General features: G+C 41.2%; 1 pseudogene; it reads right to left on the reverse strand.

The window, feature by feature from the left end:
- Positions 1-1,275: 1,275 nt before the first annotated feature.
- Positions 1,276-3,212, reverse strand: LOC137164160 (uncharacterized; annotated as a pseudogene).
- Positions 3,213-6,415: the final 3,203 nt, after the last annotated feature.

Consider the following 6,415-nt stretch of genomic DNA (forward strand, 5'->3'; position numbering starts at 1 on the left):
GACAGTGGCCAGTGCCAGTTGCTTCAGAAGGAATGAACAGAACAGGGCAATTATCGAGTGATCCATGCTCTGTCATCCAGTTCCAGCATCTGGCATCAGGAGGTTAGCCATGTTGGCTAATAGCTGTTGATGGACCTATCCTCCGTGAATTTATCTAATTCTTTTTTGAACCCAGTTATACTTTTGTCATCCACAATGTCCCCTGGCAGCAAGTTCCAGAGGTTGCCTCTGCGTTGTGTGAAGAAGTACTTCCTTTTGTTTGTTATTAAACCTGCTGCCTATTAATTTCATCCCTGATTCTTGTGTTATGGGAATGGGTAAATAACACTTTTTCTTCACACTATTCATGATTTTATAGACCTTTTTCATACCCCCCTTACTTGTCTCTTGTCCTAGCTGAACAGTCTCTGTCTTTTTAATCTCATATGGAAGGTGTTCCATACACCTAATTATTTTTATGCCCTTCTCTATACCTTTTCCAATTCTAATACCTTTTTTGAGATGGGGCATACAATGGATTTATCTACTGGCATTCTGATATTTACTGTCTTCTTGTCTATCCCTTTTGTAACAGTTCCTAACATTCCGTTAATTTTTTTGACTGCTGCTGCATATTGAGCAGATGTTTTCAGAGAACTATTCATGATGACTCCAACATCTTTCTTGAGTGGTAACAGCTAGTTTAGACTCCATTATTTTGTATTTATTGTTGGGATTATGTTTCCCAATATTCATTACTTTGCATTTATCAACATGGAATTTAATCTGCCATTTTATTGCCCAGTTTTGCGAGATTCCTTTGTAATTCTTCACAGTAAGCTTTGGACTTAACTATTTTGATGATGATGTATAATCTGCCATCTTTGCCACCTCACTGTTTACTCCTTTTTCCACTTCATTTATGAATATGTTGAACAGCTCAGATCCCACCTCAGATCTTTGGGGAACCTTGCTATTTACTTTCTCCATTGTGAAAACTGACCATTTATTCCTCCCCTTGGTTTCCTGTCTTTTTAACTAGTTACTGACCCATGAGAGGACCTTTCTCTTATCCCACCACCATTACTTTGCTTAAGAGCCTTTGGTCAGGGACTTGTCAAAGGCTTTCTGAAAGTCCAGGTACAAATTAAGTGAATATATGCTGTGTAAATTAAAACAGAATCCATCCCTTCTGCCTTCAGTAATAACTTTGTGTTGCAACAACCACCCTTGTATCTGTTCATCCTCAGGTTTTATAAAGTGTTCAGAGTAATGTTTTTCCTAATAAAAGCTTCTCTAATCAGTAGCTGGTTCTAGCTCCGGTTTTGGAGAGATTGCTTTTTTGGGAAGTGGGGAGGAGAGTGCAGAATTTATCTTAGCTGCTTTTGAGTTGTGTGAAGAAAATTCTGTATCCTGAGAAGAAAAGATAGTGATATCTCTTCCTTGCATCACGTTTTCTCTGGTCTTTTCTGTTAGGAATCTTATACTATTGTCAAAATATCATAATAGGAATAATTACAAGCTGCAAATTTCAGATCCTGAAATTCTTACCAAATGATGTCAGTGTTCAGATCAGTTATATGCTGAATAAAATAGTGAATCTGAACACACACACAGGGAAGTGTTGAAAACTTGCAGCCTGGACCTATCTCCAATTTTTCTTCTATATGATAATACATTTATGAAGTGTCCTTTCCAAGGTACTTCTGGTGTTGACCAATGAGGTAAAATGAAATGACAGCAAAATACATAATAGAAAACCCAGTCGGTCTGAAGAAGCCCTTCCTTTGATCAATTCATTTGCAGCCAGAAATCCAATATACATTCTTAGCTCACAACAAATATTCCATTTTCCTTACAACATTTTTAAATGGTAATCTGACAAACTGATTATGATCTAAGTAGAGATTTAAATTTGTGATTTTAGCTACAGTCTGCATTTTTCTGCTTTCCATGATGTTATCCCAGCCCCATTTGCCAAGCCACTGCCTTTACTTCTGAGTCCCTCACAAAAATCCATCTCCCCTATTACAAAGCCCTCAAGCAATGAGCTTATAATTAATCTTTTAAAAAAGTACACTAAGTTGTCTCCACCCTTCCTGTCTCCTTCTACACTTTCCCAGTGTAGCCATTTTCTGCATGTCTGTCTGTCACATTGTAAACGGTCTGAGGCAGGACTTGTCTTTATTTTTGACATCTGGTGCAGCCCTGAACACATTATCAACACTAAACAAATAATGATACTTAATAAATTGGAAGAGGTCCCAGCTAAGGAGTGCTCTGTACTTCTGATCTGATACCACAGTTGCGGTTTTCCGTTCCATCTGATTGAAATATCTTGTACAAAAGGTTCTTGTTTCTGTTCATTTGCAGCTTGTTGTATTCCTAGCTCTGTACTGTTAGCTGGCCTATGTTTGAAATGGCCACAAGTTTTCTACATTTTGCCAGCATGTTTTCAAAACCACCATCACTGATCTCTACTGTAATGGATAGCTGCAGGACTGTGAGCAATGCACAAATGACTGGCTACTGCTATCATATTCCGTACACTGTCAGTATTGTTGTTACCTTTTCTTGAATATTGCATTTGTTTGCAACATCCAAGAAACGCTCTGCACATGCTTCAGCATATTTCTCTTCAGCATGCATTACTGTTACAGCAAATGACCACAGTGTCCATGCAGCATCAATCAGGTTGTCTTGACTCCAAGATAACTATGATTGCTCAAGGATGTCCAGTTATCACCAGTCAAAGCAATAGCCAGTACATTTTTCAGAAGCTCTCCACTTTGTAGTCTTCTCATCATACGGTCATGTATTCATGATGTAATAGTTCCGCAGGAGGGCAAAGTGTATGACTCATTGGAAGATGCAATTTGAACAACATCTCTCAGCCCTCTGTCATTTACAGTGTTGTGTGGTCAGCATAGCTGTCCACTTTGCAATAGCATAGGTTAAGTGGTTGTACTCTTGTAATGATCCTACAACTCTGTAATCATACTCTGTCACAGCTGGCAGGATTCATTTGCTGTCGGTGAGTTATCCGTAGCACAAGAACTGGAGGCGAAAGCATGTTTAGTGTGTAGCTGGTACTGCAGACTTGAAGTACTTCAAAGGTATTGGAACTCAGCCTTGCTACAGAAAATCATCATTTTAGCCAGAGAAGCATCCGGAAATATTTCAAAAATAAACTTCCCATTCAAAAGACCTGAACTTTTGCTGCTTTGCTCCATTAACTTTTTCGGTTGATCACTCCAGATCATGAGAACACAGTATAACTATGCCAATGTCTGGAATAATTCAATAAATTCTATATAATCAATAGATTTTTGTCCTGTCCAAAAAAGCCCTTGCCATGGATATGGAAAGATTTTACCTCAGGATTTTAGCATTCAGTAGGGAAGTGACTTGTGAAGGAGGCTTTTTCCCCCTGGGCTGCTGCTAGGTTAGATTTTAATACTATTTTGTATGTGTCTCCTTTAAAAGGGTAAGATGTTTTTACCTCAGAAAGTCAGTGTTCTGGAGATGGAGGGATGCGAGTTGTGCAGAGAAGGGTGAATTCTTGATGCTTCTCCCCGTTGGGCTGTGTTTCTTAGCTCGCCAGGCTCACCTCCTGAACGAAGAGGAAGAGACTTTTAGAAATCTGCATTCAGTGTTGGGGGGAGGAAGGGAGCAAGCAATGACTTGTGCAAAAGGAGGGCCTGGGAGAAGAGGGAGGAGGGAGAGGGGATGTAAGCAATGACTTGTGCAGGAAGAGGGTGAGGGAGGTGTCTTGCTGCTGCCTCTGGAAGGGTGGTTTCTGGTACTGGGCTCACCAGGCTCTCCTTTTACTGAACTAGTTGGGCTCTCTTCAGCTGAGAGAGCCCTTGTTTGCAAGGAAGGGTGGATTTTACCTCAGGGACTCGGCATGCAGCAGGGGACAGGGAGGAGCAGGGGACAGGGAGGTGCAGGGAGGCCTTGCCAGGCCCCTGTTCTTTATGGGGTACCCCCCTGAGCGAGGGGCCGGCCAGGGGCAATAGGGCATGGTGCAAGGAGAGAGGTCAGTCCCCGGAGCAAGGGGCCGGCCAGGGCAATGGGCACTGTGTGTGGGGAGGTTGGTCCCTGGAGTGAAGGGCCGGTTGGGGGCAGGACCCCTACCTCTTCGCTGGAGCCAGGATGGGAGCCATTTCCTCTTTTTTCTTCTCTTTCCGCCTTCCGGAGGCAGTTTGGGTTACTGTGCCTGACCAGACACTGTCAGGTTCCTCCGCAGCCAATGCCTCTTTCCCCGCCCAGAGGTATGCAATTAACTGTTAAAAATATTAATGTGTTAATTTTATTTTCAGTTAATCACAGGCATTAACTGTGATTAATTGACAGCCCTACTTCCAAGGGTAGGGACAATGAACTCTTCTGTCGTAGAGAGGCAGAGTCAGTGGGAGCTGAGGACGAGTCACAGCAAATTGTGGGAGAGCTTTAAGGGATTGGGGCAGCACAGAACCAAAGACCTTATCACAGGAGGCTGTAGTGGATTCTTCAAGATCTGTGAGGATCTTAACCTCTGCCTGCTCTGCAAGGTGTAAATTACCTCCCAAAAGATGATCTATTGGAACACTCTTCTGAGAGGAACTTCATGGAGTGTTCTGTCCCCTGCATGAGTTTTTTTATGTAGAAAACCAACTGGGGCCATGGAGTACAGCTACAAAAGATTTTCACTGGAGTGGGTTGGTTGTCAATGGACTCGAGGGAGTTAACTCCTTTGTAAAAGCTAATCCGGATGCTCCTCAAACATTTGCTGCAGGATACAGATATCTGAGGATTACCTAAAGAATTGGTTCAATTTTTTGTTTCCAGTTGAAATTAAATTTTAAATTTTGAAGAAAAAATCAAAACATCTTAAACTATATGAAAATCTTCTGCAAGATGTTAGCATATGGAAAACCATTTTTTCAACAAAACAACTTTTTGATGACAAAAATTTGAACCAGCTCTAGTGATAATTAATTCTCTGTCCTCCATCTGCCCAGGAAGTTCAATGCGCGTTACCATCTTCAATGGACTCTTTGGAAGGAAGGTCTAATTTCAGCGGGCACCATTGCTAAAAATACCTAACATTCAAAGTGTGATGTGATAGGATATGGAAACAACTTTAAACATTTTTCACAAATGTTTATTTTTTCAACAGCTTTGCATTGTAATGAACTCGTGTGTGTGTGTATATACATACATATGTGTACACACCACTGTTCTGGCCTGGAATCAGAACTGCTCAGCCCTGTGTCATTGGCTCTACACTGCTAATAGGTTAAAAGAGATTCTCCTGTAACTCAGGTGGTAGGGGCCTGTAGTTTGAAGCAGCAGGTTTGCATGTTGTTGGTCTGACATTCTGAATGGCCCATGGTATGTAGCATAGTGGCAATTGTCAAGTTCTGAGTGGCCATGTATTTATTAGTGTTATAAACCAGACCAGCTGCATGTTTATTACTGTACCAACTTCTGATTGTCAGCGTGTGAGCGAGGAAAACTTTACAGTTAAAGCTGTGACAAAACTGGAGTGTGGTTGAAGTAGCCCCATATGCTTGTTATGTTTGCTCATGTACTGGACAAATGAGCTGAGTCATCAGCAGTAAGCACAGCATACATAGAACCCAGCACATCCCTGGTGGATATGAGAGCTAGACTGCTAAGACGTACTGTATCATAAGGCCACAATCTAGCAGTGCACATCAGGAGGGAAAAAAATGGAAAAATCTAATGGTTATTAAAAAACCAATTTAAACTAATCTGAGCCCACATGTTAGTCCTAAACGTATGGTTGTTGCATGGTATCACTATAGGGTAAAGTTAAAATTGTTTGTGTGCCTTGATTTGCATTTCTTACCTTAACATGTTTGGATTGCTTTTAAATTTAACCCTAGTGCTGAATTTGTAGAATATGTGGTTTGGGGATAGCAAGTAAAGACTTTTATCCTCACATACACTTAATATTAATTTAAAATGGGATTATTAAGTGAATCTTAAACAGGGTGGAGGACCCCTTGCTCCATCCCTATAGAATCAGATCCAAGTTTGATCCAGATCTTGAAAAATAAATAGAGGGTAGGTACTGACTGCAAGTGATTCAATCATTTTCCTTCCCTGGTATTTTCACAGCTGCAGTATGCTTTGCATTGTAAATGGGGAGAGCAGATCAGGCTGGATATATTTGGATCACACATTGTACTGTTTATCTATTATACATATTCAGTGAATGATTTTTGGATCCCTTTTAAGTTGTAGAGACTAGATCTGTGAGTGGGCATGAGAAATGTGCAGAGGGGAGGGGGGAAGATTCTTGCAATGTGACGTGTGAAATACCAAAGAAGCAGCCTGTAGTGTTTCTCCTCAGTCCACAAATAGTAAACTTAAGAGAAAGAGAGAGAGAGAGAGAGAGAGAGAGAGCGGGAGTGAGTGAGCAAGC

Source organism: Emydura macquarii, unplaced genomic scaffold (assembly GCF_026122565.2).
Source record: "Emydura macquarii macquarii isolate MOO-44397 ecotype Brisbane River unplaced genomic scaffold, CSIRO-AGI_Emac_v2 contig_2676, whole genome shotgun sequence".
NCBI classification, from domain to species: domain Eukaryota; kingdom Metazoa; phylum Chordata; order Testudines; family Chelidae; genus Emydura; species Emydura macquarii.